Here is a 19,303-nt window from a genome sequence, read left to right as displayed (position 1 = left end):
GCTAAAGCTGCAAAACACGTATCACACTGGACCAGCAAGATCATCAGTTGGAAGTGGGAAACCCGCATTTAGGGCCTCATTATGAGCTGGCGATTTCAGGCCCGCCCTGCTGGCATTGGCAGTTGTACCGCCAGCAGGCTGGCGGAGAAGACTACCCAATTATGACCATGGCGATATTTCCAACAGAACACAGCCAAACCACCGCTGGCACCCCCAGTGCGGTCAGGCCGCCATGGACGACAGTAGCCACCTGCAGACCGGCAGAGACCATGTTTCTGACGTACAGATTACGAGGCTGCACACCGCCAAGGTTTCTGCCGCGGTCGCACAACCACAGAAACCTAGGCGGAAACTAACAGTTTAAAAGGAGACACTCACCCTCAAGAAGCCATACTCATTTGGAGCTGTCATGGAACTTGAACTACACGTCTTCCCAATGCTCCTGCTTGCCCAATGACTTTGGAACCAGCAACGACTACAGCAACTGTGAGTACACACACTTACCTGTCACTGTTGTAAAATGTCAAAGCACCTACGCACACACAACATACAAATCGGGAACGGTGGCGAGGGCAACACACACACGTAACCTCACACTGACATGCACACTCACACACAGCCCCATACACACCGCTACATACATAGTACAAACACTACGGCCATCACACACAGGTCAAAAACACACCCAACCCCAGATACACTGCACCGGCACAATCACACACAACAACACACCACAACTAAACAACACTACTACACCACAATCCCAACACCAGCAAAGCACTGGAAAGCATCCACAACAGACACTTCCTCTTGACAAATCATACATACAAAACTACGTACCAACACCATGGAACAAACACACAATCATACAACCAAACAACGCAGCATACAACATACCCCACAAACCACATATCACAATGTATCTGACATACCATTCTCCATACACACTCACGCACACAGTCTAACCATAAAAATGCACACAACACTGAAACTAACAAGTCAACACAAACACCACTCAATACTATCAAAACAACAAATGCCCATCACACAACACACACTCATCACTGGGGGGTCAAATGCTCTACACATAACCACACATCCTGCCCAGACATAACAGGTAGCACAACATCCACTGACACACAAATGCACACACACAAACAATGGCAGCCAAGACCAAATCTGCTCTAAGTACAGAAATGAAGGACAAAGATATAACGTTGAGACCAACAACACGTTGGTCCAAATATATAATATTTGTATAAATATACTAAAACTGTCCAAGGCAGAGGCTAGTCCGTGAAATTAATGTGCAACATGCACACAAAGCACATGTGTGCCCCCCAACTGGACTCCTGACTGCCATGTAACCTCCACAGTTAGGGGCATCAAGGGGGCAGGCAGGCACCTCAGGGATTGAGGGGGAGGGGCACAGGGGTTGGGGCTGGTGGTTGGGCTTTGGATTGGGAGGGGGACCTTTGGGTTTTGGCTTGGGAGGGGGGCTTAGGTCGAGGCTTAGGGGAGGGTTGGGTACTCTTCGGAGGGGTTGACTTCTTGGCAGGGGAGGGGCATAGGTATTGGCAGGGGGTTGCAGGGGAAGTCTTGGAGGTGGAAGGGCCGGACTTGGGGAGGGATACAGAATGTTTAGGGGTATCACGGGGTGGGAGAGGACTCGGGAAAAGGGCAAACTCAGTGAGAAAAGCTTTCTTTGACACACAGGGATGGTCATGGCAAAAGGGTTTGGGTGGGGAGGGAGAGGAAGTAGTTGTCTTAGATCTTGTTGTGGATGTCTTGGGTGCATGTTTGTGCGACGTATGCTTGTGGGTGTCAGTTGGATGGGTGAGTGTGGGCGTTTATGTGTCTTGGGAGGAGAGGGGCGGAGGTGCTGGGAGATGCCATGGTGGATAGGTATGGTGGATGTGCTGCATGTGGGTATGTATGTGGTTGTGGTGTCTGCAGATGTGGTGACTGGGGTGGATGTCTGAGGGTCTGCTGTCGTGATGTCTGTGCATAAGATAGGTGTAGTGGCTGGATCTGTGATTGCTGGTGTGGTGTCTGCAGGTGTGTCAGGTGCTGTGTATGTGATGCTGATGGGGAAAGCAGCCTAAACCATGACTCCTTAGCAACGAGCAGAACAACGCTTTAGTTAACAACTACCCTGTTTTCCTCTGCCTTAATCACGCATGTCCGGAACAACGAACATGCGTGGTTAAGGCAGAGGAAAACAGACTCTGGATCAGAGAGGAGGCGGTCAAGTAAGTGGGTCTGGAGTAGTGTTGGGGGGTAGTTTTAGAGGTGGTGTGGGGTAGTTTTAGTTTTTAAGGGCAGGGATGAGAGGTCAGGGTTTTTTAGTGGCGGGTTGGGGTAGTTTTAGGGGTGAGGTGGGGGGGTCACGGTAATTTTAGGGGTGGGGTTCAGGATAATTTTAGGCTTTAGGGGTGGGGTGGGGGGTCGTGGTAGCTTTTGGGGTGGGGTGGGGAGTTGGGGTAGTTTAGGTTTTAGGGGTGGGGGTTGGGGTTGGGTGGTTTTAGGGGCGGGGTGGGGTGTCAGGGTACTTTTAGGTTTTTAGGGGTGGGGATTGGGGTAATTTTAGGTTTTAGGGACGGGGTCACAGTAGTTTTAGGGGCGGGGTTGGGGTGGTTTTAGGTTTTAGGGGCAGGGTGGTGGGTCGCTGTAATTTTAGGTGTTAGTGGCGGGGTGGGGGTTGCAGTAATTTTAGGGGCGGGTTGGGCTGGTTTGAGGTTTTAGGGGCAGGGTGGGGGGGTCGGCTACTTTTAGGTTTTAGGGGTGGGGGTTGGGGTAATTTTAGGTTTTTGGGGCAGGGTGGTGGGTCGCAGTAGTTTTAGTGGTGGGGTGGGGGGTTGGGGTAGTTTAGGTTTTAGGGGTTGGGGTGGATTTATGTTTTAGGGGTGGGGTGGGTGGATTGCGGTAATTTTAGGGGCGGGTAGGGGCTGAGGGCGTCGCATGCTGGAACCATGCATGCCATTTCATGCATGCCTTTACCAGGAATGCCCTTACAAAGAAAAATCGTTGTTAAGCCATTCGTGGTAAAGGCATTAGTGGTGACAATGCGGTCATTGTTCCGACTGCGTTGTTGAGGCATGCGTGGTTCTAGCATGCGTTGTTCCGACATACATTTTCCATGGTTGTGGGGGGGAGACTCATCAGATTCTTCATACACACACATTACAACATGCACAACAGTAGGTATACATCTCCTGCTGAGGAAGTCCCAGTTAAAAACCCTTCAGTAACTACATCATGTCAAAATATGATACTTCCAACTACCCATTTGTCATCTATCTCACCGACATCATAAGCCAAGTATGTGAGCACTACTTGGCCATCCCATCAAATCACCAGTAACTCTAAGGCATTATGCTCATCATGGCCTGGCTAAAGCTAAGATTTCATCCGCATACAGCTCATCACTGTCCATCATCTTATCAGTCTAAGGAAATGCAGATGACAGATAACACCATTTCATGCATACTCTGACTCCACACCTGCCCAGTCCAAAACAAATTTAATGTTCCATTAAAGGAAATTCATCTTACTTCACATATGACACAGCACCTAGCCTTCCAATCACATGCCTAGCTGATCCTTCTGTACACAACTCACACAACGGCAGCATTCTCTAATGAATACACAACATGTGGCAGTCCCACACAGTGCCCATCACAATTTGACATTCAATGTCTGGAAAACAGCTATGTAAAAGCTTGTAAAAAATCTTACAGGATTTTTTGCAGTCACTATTCAGAGACATTGTCAAATGCACAACAACTCCCTGTACTACAATTGTGGGCTACCGAGCACACATGATACATCCACAGACAATCACAGAGAGAATAGTTACAGCAACACAACTATATACAGCATACAATTTGGTAGGAGGGCTCATAACATTCCATATGACATGCTGATTCAGAGCTACTACATGACAACATGAGTTCACCTATATCACTTACAGCTGTCCTGACATGTGATTCCCACTAGCTAAGTCCTGACTAAACACTTACACAATTGACAACCAATGTATCCATGAATTACACATGCACCTACACTATTTTACTGACAACATATCCCACAACACCAACAGGTCTATGTGAAATGGAACTTCTGCTAAACCATTAAATCAGGCTTATATGAGCTGAGCCAAACCCAAACCTGTACAAACAGCCCAGATCAGCTAATATAAGTGTAGGAAAAAATAGCCTACTATACACGATCAGTCACAAAGTATCCATTGAGACATGATGTAGGCAGCTAATACCACATGTAGCACTCTTATAGATATGACATTGGCATATCTAGCATGGACAATGCACATGGGCAAAAGGGCAAATAGCCTAGCCACTTGCCTTCTATACAACAAAGGCATTGGCATATAAGTTATTTGTCCACATGTCAATGTAATGCCAAGAAACGTTAAGGGCTGATATGAGTCCCCCATTGGGGAATGTCCATCCTTTACAAACTTCACATACCCCATTGTATGATTATAACATGACAATGGGGACACCTCCTCAAACTTCATAGAGAAAGTACTATACTGGCCATACCAATTGCCTGAATTGGATGCCAGTCTCACCTAAAGTCTACAAGTGTTTCAGGACACAGGATAATTAGCCTATTTAACTAATATGTCAGGCCCAATGTTGCACATAGAGCTGATCCATTTAAATAGGAGTGGTCTGACATCTTAGAGCTACATAACACACTATTTGGATGATTGGACCTGGGGACACAAGGTGGGAAGGATGACACAGCAGCTTACAGACATATATGGCTGGGTAGACTCAAACATGTGGCTCAGTCACATGTGCATCTCCACATGCAGTCATACATTTTTCTGGACACAGGTGCTCAACACGTTCCCATGCACAATCCAATGGTCAGATCTCTGTTTGTATATTAGCAACTGGAGTAACATGTATTCCCAGGAGTCAACATACCTGAAGCACCTACAACGTTGTCACAGCTGCAATACTGAAAAGAGCATACACCAAACTATCAGAGGAAAGTACATGGGCTCTGTCAATATTTACCCCCCTGTGGCTGATGTGTTGCTCTCAAATGCTCGTTGGGAGGACATCCCCAGCTGGGCCTCAACGATTTTCCGGGCCCAGCGTCTCAGGTCCTTCCACTGCTTCCTACAGTGGGTGCTCCGCCGGCTGTGAACCTTCAGATTCAGCACTTGCTTGGCAATGGCACACCAAATTCCCTTCTTCTGATGGGCGTTGACCTGCATGGATGACACTGACAACAGGAGAAAGTCATGTCCACTTGCCGTATACCAATAGGAATGAACAGTACATATCGGTCACAACAAGTTGGCACACATTCTCATCCTCTCAGCTCACACACCTTCACAATATGCCATCTGCAACTTCACTGGTATGACATAGGACTCACCTGCTCCTCTGGTGCACCATTTAGCTGTAATACAGGAGTAGGACCTCGACTACTAGCTTTTCCAGCTCTTCAGGGGTGAAGGTATGGGTCCTATCACCTGCAGGATGTGGCATAATAGCTCCAGAGGCAGTACACAGCAGCTTAGGTCGTGGAGGTCTAGCTGGCAGCAGTGTCAGGAGTCCAGTAAGCAATACTGCAGAAGATGGCGGTCATGGCTGCCACATACATGACTGTCACCACTGGCGGACATTGCCATTAGCCCAAGTCCATCAAAGGCAGAAATGTCTTCCCATGGCAAGTTACACTGTGGTTGTGACCACCTACCGCCATGATGATTTCCGCTGGCGGACTTTGATCACTTCCACCTGTCAAGTACAGTAGGTCAGGTGTCTGCCATATGGAGCACACTTTATGTGTGGAAGTGTTTCCTAATCAGCATCATTTATCTACCCCCCCCATTGTGCTGTACGTCTTTATGTACTGCCCTCATGTTTGGGGGACATATTGTGCATCTGTGATGTAAATACTGCGTTGTTTGAGGACATGCGTTGATAGCTATGTACAGCTACTCAGAAATTCATATTTGACAGTAAAATGTCGATAAAGTCCAACAAATATGTGTGAATCATGTATAACAGTTAGTCTCACACACATTGACAGTGACAGTTGTTTCATAAGTTTTGTCTCATTGTTATAGATGGCAATGTGCACCAAGGAGGGTGTGATCTCATGCATAGCTACGTGCAGTACTGTAAATGTCCGATGTAGTAGCCGTCCTCTCCAACTGTTAAGTGTGAGGAATGTGTGCATTCTGCATTTCTCACACTATGTTTAATTTTTTTTCACATAGTCACCCTGTTATGAGGCGGCATCCACCAGTGTACCGTCCACAAGTAGACCTGAACACCATGGAGGAAAGACATGTCATTCAGACATATCGTCTGAATCGTCATACCATCATGGATCTTTGAAATCAGTTGGAGCCAGATTTGATGCCTGCCATTTGCAATCCTACCGCATACCTCCCATCATTCAAGTTTTGTCTGTGCTACACTTCCTGGCCACAGTGGCTTTAACAGCAGGGATGTCTCAGCCCAGGTTCAGTCTAGTTTTGAAGGATGTACTGTGTGCATTGTTGAAACACCTGGACAGCTACATGAGGTTTCCCCACTAAGTGGATGTGGCCTATGTGAAGGCAGACTTTTATGAGATGGGACACATTCCACATGTAGTAGGAGCCATTTATGGCACCCATGTAACCTTGGTCTCTCTCAATGCAAATGAACAGGTGTATAGGAACAGAAAAAATTACCACTCAAACAACGTTTAGGTCGTGTGTCTGGCAGACCAGTACATCTCACAAGTCACAGCCAAGTATCCAGCTTCTGTACATGATTCCTTCATCATGTGAAACAGCAATGTCCCACTGTTAGTGACCACGCCAGGAGGAGTGGACTTTTGGACTCCTGAAGGCATGATTTAAGTGCCTGGACATATCTGGAGGAGCCCTCCTCTACTCGCCCCACAAGGTATGCCAAGAAATAGTTGCCTGCTGCATGCTCCACAATCTAGCCCTGAGACGTCAGATACCATTGATAGCTGATGAGAAGGAGGCAGCTGAACCTGTGGATGGAAATGCTGATATGCCAAGTGATGAAGAGCCAGAGGAAGATGAAGCAGGAAACTCTAGGGCAAATCTCATCAATCAGTACTTCAACTGACAGACAGGTATGTGAAGTAGAAGTGGAAGTAAACCTATTGTTGTGATGTAATTGTACAACCAGATGTAGATGGCTAGCATCACACCTCCTTTCTTGCATCATCTGTGAGGGTGTAGTGAGCTCAAATGCCTATAAGTGAGTTGTGAATGCAGACTGAAAGTTTGTATTGTGTACAGAAGAGACTGTTCTGCAAACTTACACTTCTGGAAATGTCTTCTCAGATGTGAGGTATGTTTTGTGCAATGTCCTATCCTTTTTCCCTTTCACTCACAGATTTGTCTAGATCGTGTTTGGCTCTGCAACTTTGGCTTGAGAAATACTGTGTCAGAAGCAGATGGGAACTGCTGACAGACATGAGAAGCGTACAAGACAGATACTTGGTAACATTAGTGTTGTTTAAGTGGGGTGTAACCTTGATTGTTTAACTGTCGTACCACTGGGACTGGGGTGGAAAAGGCTTTAACCATTTTGTTCACCTTTGGGATAGAAAAGGATGTCAAATGGTGTATTAAGTGTCTGGCACGTGTAAAGGTTGGATCCTAGCCTTTCCCGTCACAATGGGTGGAGTAATTCTGATCAACATTGGACCTAGCTGTCATTTTGTTCTTACTTTGCAGTCCAAGGTGAATGTCACTGTAGACTGACATAGGTGAGTGACAATCCTATAGATATGGCACGAATTTTAGTGAATGGTTTCAGTACTCGGTACCTACGTTATCATCTTTGTATGTTCCATGGGATATATGATTTAGAAGCTATGGTATGGGTATGTGAAGAGCCTATACCAGGTGATACAGAGGACCTATTAGTGTGCCCCTGCTTTGCAGGTAGATTACCATGAGCCTGACTTCTGTATGATGTGTATTTGCATTGCTTGACACCATTGCATACATCCTGGTGGTATTCTCAGTCATGCTCTATGTGCTGATTACAAAACTAACTATAATTTTGTGTAGAACTGGATTCCAACCTCTTTCGCATCTGTCCTGTAATATTTCTGTTGTAATGAGTCTCCTGCTTATGGAGATGCCATTTGATGTCCATTGCAATGGCTGTTCGATACAGGGGGACATGACCACATCAGCGTTGGCATGCATAAACTATTGTACATGGATTATAAAGGACATATACACAGGACCTGTGTTTAAGTGTGATCTATTGTGCATGTCAAAAGGAAATCTGGAACAGCAATACTAAAATAAATGAACATAACAGTGATGGGTGACGTCATGGTGGATGATTTCATCAGGGTAGCTGCTACACCAGTTAGTAACACAAGTCTTGTGCCATGGGAAAATGGAGTTAGGTTTCAGAACAGTCAATAGGGTCTATCTGTGGTTAACTTCCTGGCAGTGGGTTTGGTCTTGGCATCTGCTCCTGCTGGATGTCTGGGTGGCTACAGAGGAAGGGGTGTCTGAGACATGACCATCCACTGGCAGGCCTCCATTCCACTAGCAGCCGCAGATGTTGAAGGGGCCGATGTTTCATTGCTAGTGGAAGGGGCCAGATGTTGTGTAGAGAAAGTAATCAGGGTGGTATTGTTCCCTCAGCACCCCTGCAATAGTAGCCATGTGGGCATTTTGTGCCTGACACTACTGTATGACTTCCTGGTGGTGGTCTCTCTGCAGCCTTTGATTTCCCCCCAACATAGTGATGACTTGACCCATCCTGTCTTGGGAACATTGGTAGGTTCCCAAGACTTGGGAGATGGTTTTCAGATCAGTTATGACCCTTTGAGGGCCAATCCTCTGGCCTACGTACCTTACCCCCACGTGCCTGTGCCCCTGGCACATTGTGCCCACTCCCAGTGGTTGCAGGTCCATCATTGTCAGGTGTGGCAAGGTTAGACTCAGGTACCTGTACTATGAGCACACAATAGATGAAACAATCATTGGGACACAGGTTTGGGGGCAAATGGTTGCCTGTGATGTTGATGCAACAGGATTAGTAGGAGTTGATATGAGCAGGGTGAGGCTGAGAGTCGTTGATTGACCAGGTGTCCCACATGGGCTAGGTTGTTTGTCAGTGTCCAGACATCCAAAGGTGTTGTCCTCCCTGGGGCCTTTATCCAGAGGGGGAGTGACAGTCCCTAGTATCTTTTCCATGGTGGCAATGGCAAGGTTACCTGTGGAAGAAGTGAGACACAGAGTTCAGGTTAAAATGGGTGTTTTGTTGCATTTGTGTGAGATGCAGACAGTGACTTAACATGATTCCCTGCAATGACATTGACAGCTGCTGCACAGCATACCTTAGTTGTACATACAACTATGTGACTTGATTTCCATACTCTATGTTAAGAGTTGCCAGACTAGGTTGGGACAGATTGCACTGCAGATGGGATCTGATATTGTCTGATTATATACATGACTGTTCACCTCTGTTACCTAGTGAATAGTCAGGCTTGCTAGATGTCACACATTAGAGCTGCACAATGGTGTCCTTGTAGGAACACAGTGTGTGAATATGCAGGGAACATTGACCTGTATCTAGATGTAGTGCACATGCATCAACTCAGCCATCTGACTTTCCATCCCAGGTCAGTCTATTTCTGGCTTGGGGTATTTGATCTGTGGCCATTATGAATGGTCACTCAGCTGTAGCTGTGTTTTGCCTTGGTTGCTATTGTGAGTGTGCCATTGCATTGCTGTCATTGCCATGTACTGCTCCACACTAGAACAATTTAGATGATGTAGCCTGTCAAGCCCTCAGGATACAGTATGTCCAAGACCGTCTCATCCCATGATGTGAAAATAAGGGAAGGAGGTGGGGGCCCAGTCTTCTGTATGGCTAGCTGGTGCCTGGATGCCATGGAATGAACCTTCCACTTCTTCGTGATGCCCTCCCTTGTGCGTGGATAACTGCCTACTGAATTGACCCTGTTGACTATCCTTTGCCACCACTCCATTTTCCTAGCAATAGATGTTTGTTGGAACTGTCTCCAAACATGTGTGGCTCTACCCTCATTATTTCATACACCATGACCCTCAACTCATCATCAGTGAAATGTGGGTGTTTTTGTGGGGACATGGTAGTGGTTGTGTAGATGGTGTGTGGGGGTGTTGTGGGTGTACGGGTGCAGTGTTGGGTAATTGGTGAAGTATGGGTGCTGCAATGTGAGTGGGAGACTGTTGTAGCAGATTGTGAGTGCTAGTGATGTGTATATTGTGATTGTTGTGCTGATGTGGGGTGGATGCTGCATGAAATGTGTATGTGTGCCTATAATGCACAAGTACAAATTCTCATCTTTTTGGCTTCTCTGCGTTTTTATATGGCGTTCTGGATGCAAAGGATTGTGGATTGTGTTGGGGTGCATTATATGGTGCAGTGAGTAGGTGTGTCTGGTGTGTGGATGTGTGTCAGGTGTGCTGTTTTCAAACTATCCAATGTGGTGTGGTGTACTGGCAGATGTGAGTTGAGACCACCGTGTTCACACCGACCAATAGTTTTCCACCACGGAAGGACCACTGTGGTGATTTGTGGATCATCATTTGGTGGGTGGAATTTTGTCGGGCTGGCGGTGCTGGGGGTGGAACCGCCTCTTTTCCATCCTCCAGTGTCCTGGCAGACTTCACAGTATAACTCTTAATACAGCGGTCGGATTACTGCCAACATGGTGGTCTTTTGGCAGCTGCCATCGCTGCGGTCTTCCCAAAAGACTGCCAAACTCGTAATGAGGCCCTTAATGTTAACATTCAAGTCAAACAGCAACATCTTTGGAATACAGTGTGCGTTTGAGGGGCACTTCAAACAACTTGGAGTCAGGGCGATCAACAGTAAACAAAAACACTTAATGTAAAGGGGAACATTCAATCTAAACTTCTCTTGAAGGCAAGGGGCAATGTCAGGAAAGGTATGCCGAAGTAGGGAGTGCACCTGGCAATGTAGGTCCCACAATACTGAAATGCTCTCTTCAGTGTCACAAAACTCTGTTTAACATAAATCTTTTGGGCCAGTTTTGGCCAGCTGGGCTGCAAGTTGCATGTTGTTCCTAATCACCTCTATCAAGTCCTCACTCAGCATGACAGTCCTGTAAGGCACTCTTGGTCACAAGTTTGTCCTCTCTATGACAGTTAGTAGCACTTCTGCTTAATCCAGGTAACAACAGCTAGATTTCTTTCCATATTTTAAGCTTGTCCCCAGCCTTCAAGGTGAACCTTAAAATGACAAAGCCTCTGATTGATGCTTCTCTGTGCCTTTCCGATGCCTTACAAGTATATGAGTAGGTAGAATTAAATGTGTATATGTTTGAGCTCTTCTTGCAGCTTGTTTGCATCAGAGTAGTCCATTGCCCACAGACTCATCTATATGTCCGTTCTGCAATGTTGCTGATGCTAGTGTTTGTGCATTTTGTGTGAATACACATGTAATGTCCAGGTGCACTTCAACTTGTTTCCTCTTTGTCCATAGAATATAATGTTGCATTGAATGCTGCATTTTGCAACCATACCTTCTTGTTTGCATATTTTAGTTTGCATCTTATTTTTCAATTCTGTTTTTGTTTTGCTCTGACTAAACCTTATGTTTTGTAACATATTTCATTGCGACTTCTCGCTTTTTCACTGTAAATTGGATTGTATATTTTTAGGCCGAATTGCAGTATTAAATCTGATTTTTTATGTTATTTAAGGTTTTGGGATCCTGTAACTAATGCAGAATGTTTCTTTTGTTGCTCAATTGCAGTGATAGCTTCCATTGGTTGTGTGATAATGCACGTGTTGATAATTGCTGATGCTGACCTGTTGATAATTGCTGGAATTCCACTCCTGTTAGTTTGGGTGAAGACGGTTTAAATGCATGTGTTACTCCCTTTTCATGGGAATTACAGGTATTTTTTGATTACGTCTAATACAGTGTCTCCATATTCTCTATTTTTTGGTGATTATTATTTGTTTGATTGGCCCTTTGATCTTTATCATACAGACAGTGATCATCAGAAGAGTAATGACATTCTACCTTTTTCTGTATAACTATATAAAGGCAATGTCTGATGAAAATTCATTTTACTTTAAAATGCTTGCCTGTCAAACAGGATATTGTAGCAATTAGGGGCCCGATTCACAAAGGTAAACTTAGATTTTTGTTTTACACTTAAACCTAAAGTCTTCTCCCAGGATGCGGGAATAAAGATAGTATTTGTAAATCCCCTTTGTGAATTCCCACGGTTGTAAACTTATACTTTTGATCTAGGTTTACCTTTGCGAATCAGGCCCTAGATGTTTTGTTACAATGTTAATTTTTCAAATAAACATGAACAAAATTGTTTAATCTTCTAAAATTGTGGGAAAGAGAGAGGAGCTGACAACTATCACTATGGAAACTTTTGGACCCACTCACTTTTACAACCTAACAATTTTTTCTTCAAACATTTTCTGACTTTGTAATAAAAGCAGGAGCCTAGGTGGGTAGTGCTTTGTTTCAACACATACAAATTTCACACTCCAAAAGAAATGCTTTGTAATACTTCACCAGCGGCCCATTGTAATTAAATAACAGAACTACTGGATTTCTGTAACATATTTACATTGTGAAGCCTCGGTTTTATAAAATAAGATAAAACATCCCTGACACGTCAATATACCTAAAGGACAATTTACACACCAAGATGGAGATACAATTCACTTTCAAGAGCAGTCCTTTACGGTGCAGGCTTAAGTGACACAGAATAATATGAGCAATCCTGAAGTGGGGAATTATCCCCCTCAAAAGCCAATTAATGAAAATAGCATGAATTGTTCAGTTTGATTCGAAATTCAGTGGTGGCATATTTTTGCATCACATTAGGGATCTGTGCCCTTGTGGTACCCAGTACATAGATACCTTTGAGATGGCACATTATCTGGCTATTTTGTGGTCTCTTGAGGTCTTAGAAACTTTGGGCCTGATTTAGATCCTGGCAGAGGGAATACTCTGTCACAAACATGACGGAAATCCCATACGCCTAATTACGATTTCCATAGGATATCATTTGATAGGAATAAGGCAGACAGGATATTTGTCATGTTTGTGATGGAGTATTACCCTCCGCCAAGACCTAAATCAGGACCTTTGTGATTTAGTCACAAGGAGATATTTGATATCAAGAATCAATGGCTTTATATTACATGTTAGAAATTGGGTTTCTGGTTGGCAGAGGTATACACTCTGTTCATGCAGGAACCACAATCCTAATTAGGGTAAGCCAGGTACACACCGTACATTAATGTGAGCTCACATCCTTGGCATAGAGCAGTAATGATTAACTTACGAGGCAATGTGTTACGTGTTTGTGCAACACACAAGCAGTTAAACAGTAAAAAACACCACACAAAAAGATGCTACACCTTGTTAGATAAATGGAGCTTATTTTAATGAACATAAAAGACTGAAACAACAAAAATCCAATAAATAGAAGTCGAGATATGGATTTTTAAAGAATACACTTAGTTGTAGTGCTTGAACCGGGGCTATCTGGTTGCATTAGACCAGGTCAAATCTGAAAAGTCAGGCTGTGATGGTGCGCAGGTCGGATACAGGAACTAGCCTTGGCCAATTGAAAACAGTACCTTAGTTTGGAGTTGCATCGATGTCGAGGTCAAGATGCGAGGAGCAAAGGAGGCAATGCACTGGCGTCAATGCTGCAGATGTAGGTGATGCTTCGACTCTGAGCTGTGTAAAGTCGGAGATAGATCGGGTATAGCAGTGATGTGTCATGCAATCAGCAATGCGATGCTCCCAATCCTGCCAGCAGCAGCGACGCATGATGCATCGAAGAACTGACAGCTCCGCACCTGGGTGGCACCTATATAGGTGCTGAGGACGTCACTTCTGGTGTGGACAATGCGGACGACACACGCGCGGGCACTGCTCACGAAAAATCTTCCAGGTCCAGTATACTGCCTGGGGATATTACCTAGGAAAGGATTCTGCAGCTAGAAGTCTCTACCAAATAAGGAAGGTTTGGATGGGTCCAGTAAGAGGGTTAACTTGCCAGGTCAACATGGCAGTTTAAAACTGAACACACAGGCTCTGCAATGGCAGGACTGAGACATGTTTGAAGGGATACTGAAGTAGGTAGCACAGTTAGGTCTGCAATCCACTAGTAGCATTTGAGTTATAGGCCCTGGGCACATGTAGTGCACTTTACTAGAGACATATTAGTAAATTCAATATGAAAATTGTGGATAAGCCAATGTTACCATGTTTTAAGCAGAGAGCACATGCACTATAGCACTGGTTAGCAGTGGTGAAATGCCCAGAGTTCTAAAGCCAACAGAAACAAGGTCTTCTTCTTATTGCCCTTTACAGCCTGGTGCTGTCCTTTTTTCAGACTGATAAGCTAATGATAAAGCTGTAAAATGCTTTCCAGAGTAATTGGTATAAGAGCCTAACCGAAGGGGGCATCAAGAAGATTTTGAATGCGGGGTTGGGGAGGAATTGTCGGCATCTGCAACCTCACTGGAAGTACTGGGTTGAAGATACAGTACTAATGCAGTTATTTTTGTTAGCAATTCAAAATGCTTATCTATCATGTAACATATTTTATTGCGAATTTCCTTAAGCTAGGACATTCTTAACAACTTAAAATCACCAAATTTCAACAGTTACTCGACTAAAGATTTAGGGCCAGATGTAAGAAACGGTTTGCACGTCGCAAACAGCGAATTTCACTGTTTGCGACATGCAAACTGCACTTTGCAATGCACAAAACCCCTTTTGCGATTCGGTAACCTGGTTACCGAATCGCAAAATCGGTTTGCGAGTCGCAATTAGGAAGGGTATTCCCCTTCCTAATTGCGAGTCGCAGTGCAATGCCAGACTGCTTTGTGACCGCGAACACGTTCGCAAAGCAATCGCAGTTTGCACCCATTTGAAATGGGTGGTAACCCATTCGCAAAAGGGAAGGGGTCCCTATGGGACCCCTTCCCCTTTGTGAATGGAACTGCAATAAAATTTTCAGAGCCTGCTCTGAAAAAATTAAACAAAAACTTTTAATTTTTCGTTTTTGTAATGCATCTAATTTTCCTTTAAGGAAAACGGGCTGCATTACAAAAAAACAAAACCTGCTTTATTAAAAAGCAGTCACAGACATGGTGGTCTGCTGTCTGCAGCAGGCCACCATCCCTGTGAGGGACGCCACTCACAAGGGGGTCGCAAATTGCGACCCACCTCATTAATATTAATGAGGTGGGTCTTTGCGACCAGTGGCGGCCCGTCCTTTAGGGCATACCATGTCCCCACCCAAACAAGAAGCCAGTCTAGTGACAGCCATGCATATCACCCCATCTTGGATTCCTGTATGTATCTGGTTTTCAAAGATATAAGACATGGGGGAATACCAGTTGGAAGGGAGTATGTGGCTCCCCTCAGACTCCAGCATTTCTCATCACAGAAATGTGAGCAAAATGTGTTTTTTTAGTCAAATCGGGAGGTTTTCAATTGATTTGTGTTAAAAAAATACCCAGTGAGAGCCATGCAAGCCATTCCACCTTGGATTACCCTAGGTGTCTAGTTCTAAAAGATGCATACGTTTTTTAGGTTTCTCTAGGTCCCGGCTGAGCTAGGGTCCAAAATCCTTAGCTACTCACTTTGCAAATAATTGGTCAGTTTTGAATGGAAAAATGTGATGTATCCATGTTGCATTTTGTGCCGTTTCCAGTTGCAGGCACTAACCCTACCTAGTAGTGAGGTACCATTTTTATCAATAGATCCGGGGGCATGCTAGGTGGAAGGAAGTTTGTGGCTCCCTGCAGATTCCAGAACTTTCCATCACAGAAATTTGAGAAAAGTGTTTATTAGTCAAAGTTTGAGGTTTGCAAGGGATTCTGGTTACAAACACCTGGTGAGAGCCAGGCAATCACCCCACCCTAGATTCCTCTAGGTGTCTAGGTTTAAAAAATGTACAGGTTTGGTAGGGTTTCCTTGGTGTTGGCTGAGCTAGGATCCAAAATCCACAGCTGTCCACTTTGTAAATAAAGGGTCAATATTCAGTGGAAAAATGTGATGCTTCTTTGTTGTATTTTGGGCTGCTTCCCGTCATGGGAACCCCTACAAGTGAGATACCATTTGTATTGGAAGACATTTGGGAGCATAGAATAGAAGAACATTTGTTATTACCAATTGGGTGTCGTTGTATTTGTACCATCCACATGTAAGCCGGTGTGTAAGAAATAAGACATTTTTAAAAATACTCTCTAAGTCGTATGCTGGTGTGGTTACCCAAAATATCAGAGATGTACAAATAACCACTGATCCAATATTCCATATCATGTGACAATTTCAGAGATACATAGGTTTCTCTGATGCCTATGTTTCACTCTACATATTTCACCATATGAATTGGTCAATACTCGATACAGAATGAAAAAACATTGTACGCTGCAGCTCAGTTGTTGCCTCTGGGTACATTGGGTTCTTGGAGAACCTACAAACCCAATATATATGCCTTCACCCAGAAGGGTCTATGGGACATAATGGTATATTGCTTTTGTAAATCGGACATTGTGATAAGAAGTTATAGGTGAAAACATCACAAATAGCAGTTTTGTCCTACTCATTTTCAATATTTCTTTTTTTAGCAATTTGTTTCTTTGAGGAAACCTTGAGGAATCTACACACATGGCCCTTTGCTAAATTCAGAATTTTGTCTATTTGTCAGAATTCTATAGCTTTCCTGGCTTACCCCTGGTTTTCACACTAGTTTCTACCATAAACTAGAAGTAGTTTGAGTACACAAAAAATATGAAATGGGGGCTACCTTGAAAAATGCAAAAACTGTGGTAAAACATCAGGTTTTTTTATTCAGCGCTGCGTGTTCCTGAAAGCTGGTGACTTTAGCATAGTAAACCGTTTGTTGATGCCATAAAAAAAAAACAGACACTTTTATTTGTGTTTTTCCAATTGTTCCCCAAAAACTCACAAATTAAGCTACATTTTGCCTATTTTCTTGGTCCCTCCAGGGAATTCAACAAACCCTGGGTTTCTTTAGAATCTCTGGGATGTGTTGAAAAAAGGACACAAATTTGGCAGGGTCACCTTATGTTGAAATAATGTTATGAAGCCCTAAGCGCAAACTACACCAAATAGCCAAAAAGGGCTCAGCCCTGGGTAAAGAAAAGGCCCAGCATTTAAGGGGTTAAACTTTTGTGCTCTTCTTGGCATTGCCTTTGCCACTCTCAGAAGAGCCAAGGGTCCCAAAGGCTGTGTCGAACGCTGCAAGAGTGAGTTAGAGGTCGCAACTGGACCCCTAAATGACTTCCATGGGTTAACCCAGAATTCCTCACAGACCCCTACCTTTATTCTCCTGCACTATATTGTTTACCTTTAGGAACACTCTGTCACATCTGACATAGAGTCTGAGTTCTCTCTCTCCCCACAGTAAACAGACAAGTTACCTATAGTTAGAGTTTAGTACAAATATGGTTCAGGAATGTAATATTTAGAAGAATTAAGGGCCAGATGTAGGTAGATTCCAATTTGGGACTTGCAAATTGTGAGTCAGAGCGACTCGCAATTTGCGAGTTGCAAATTGGAATGTAGGATGGTGTCCCTAACACCATCTGCGACTCGCCAGGGGGTCGCAAACAGTGGAAATCCCTACCCCTCTATTTAAGAAAAGAAATTGGGTGGTGTCTTGTGGGCTTTCTGCCCCCCCCGGGGAACATTTGTGGGTAATCACTCCATCTGCCATCCAGAGGGTGGAGAAAGACTGTCACCATATTTTTGTAAGGGTGCGGGCATGACCATGTTGATAGTGCAAAGCCTCCACCCCTATATTCATCTATTTTTATTGACTCTGGTGTCTAGTGGGCTTTCTGGGGCACATACCCCATCTGCCCCCAGGGGAGAGGGGGGGAAAATACTGACATTTTAAATGGGGCTGAGGAGCGCAGGCCCTTGCCTAAGGGGTGACTCCCCCTATCCCTGATGCCTAGTGGGTGGATCCCGGCTTGGGGATCTCTCTCCTGTGGTGATCCCCATTCGGGGATCCACTAGGCAGAGGTATCATTAGAAAGGGGAGATTCTCTCCTTTTAAATGGTGCCTCCCTCAAGAGAACCATGCTCGAGGGGGCTGAGTTATGCCACCCGGCATTGATTAAGTGAAAGTCCATTGGCTCATTTTACATTTACTTTTACTGCAATGACCGCAGAGTGCCCAAAGGGGTCTTTATATACCTCCCCAGTGTCGGAACTTAAGGTGTTAATAGTTTTGAGCACTATTTACTTTCTGTAGCTCTAGCTGTGATGTAAGGCATTTAACTAATTTCTGTTTAATTCCTTTGCAGACACCTTGGAATCTTGAATACTATTGGCAATATCCACAGCCTCCTCAAGGGACCGCATTTTACAAAACAGAAGCCACTCCTGAATTTTTTGTTGAAGCACCTCATAACCAAAAGATCTCTAATTAGCTGGTCTATGAAAACACCAAATTCACGCTGCCAGAACATGCAGAGGCAACATACATGTCTACGGATTCTGTAGCTTGCTGTTCTCTTGAAAAAATGTGTGTCTTCTAAGAAATAAATTAAGCATCTTACAAAAGTGTTTCTCCAATCTCTTGACTGCTTCCTCATATTCATCCAACTCTCCTTCCTCTTCATCAGGCACGAACCAGTATAAGTGTGCAAACATTTCTTGACCTTCCTGCACCAGAAATGCAGCAGGCCACTAAACCTGTGGGAAGTGGTGTACTGCCCACTACCACGCCGTGGCTTTATAAATGCCCCTCTCACCTGATGAAGCACCCGATACATCACAGGAGCCTGCAGTAGAAGCCAGCAGGGATCCTTGTCACCAGTATTAAAAGCTACAGTCGTGGACATAATTCAAGGTAAGTAGGAATATTTATTATCAGTTAGTAAAACATAAAGGGAGCAAGACAAGCAGTGTCTTCACTGCTCCCAAGGTCCTCTCTCAGCCGCCATCTAAACCCTCAAGCCTCTCTACATTCTGACATGGAACATGAGCATGGGTTGGCAAGCTGAACAGTCGCAAGACACAGACACAACAGATTTGCAATCAGAAAGTTTCAAAACCCTGTAAAACTTTTATAAAGTTGTATTTGGCTATTCCAGACACCTTTGGATGACCAACCCCAGCAGGGAGGAGGTCAAGGGGGCCAGTAAAGAGTTGCAGGACAGTTACCAAAGCAGCCTCAAGTCTAGTTCCAGGCTCTATGAGCGAAC

At 44.5% G+C, this 19,303-nt stretch overlaps 1 long non-coding RNA gene across 3 annotated transcripts in view; it reads left to right on the top strand.

Moving 5' to 3' along the window:
* Positions 1 to 18,643, top strand: part of LOC138249705 (uncharacterized) — a 65,837-nt gene extending 47,194 nt beyond the window's left edge. For all 3 annotated transcript variants that reach the window (XR_011194889.1, XR_011194858.1, XR_011194926.1), the window contains exon 3: positions 18,401 to 18,643. This is a non-coding gene — a long non-coding RNA (uncharacterized lncRNA). The remainder of the gene's footprint in view (positions 1 to 18,400) is intronic.
* Positions 18,644 to 19,303: the final 660 nt, after the last annotated feature.

The sequence above is a fragment of the Pleurodeles waltl genome, chromosome 1_1 (assembly GCF_031143425.1).
Source record: "Pleurodeles waltl isolate 20211129_DDA chromosome 1_1, aPleWal1.hap1.20221129, whole genome shotgun sequence".
NCBI lineage: Eukaryota > Metazoa > Chordata > Amphibia > Caudata > Salamandridae > Pleurodeles > Pleurodeles waltl.
Note: the sequence above shows the minus strand (reverse complement) of the source record. Positions and strands in the feature narration are given on the sequence as shown.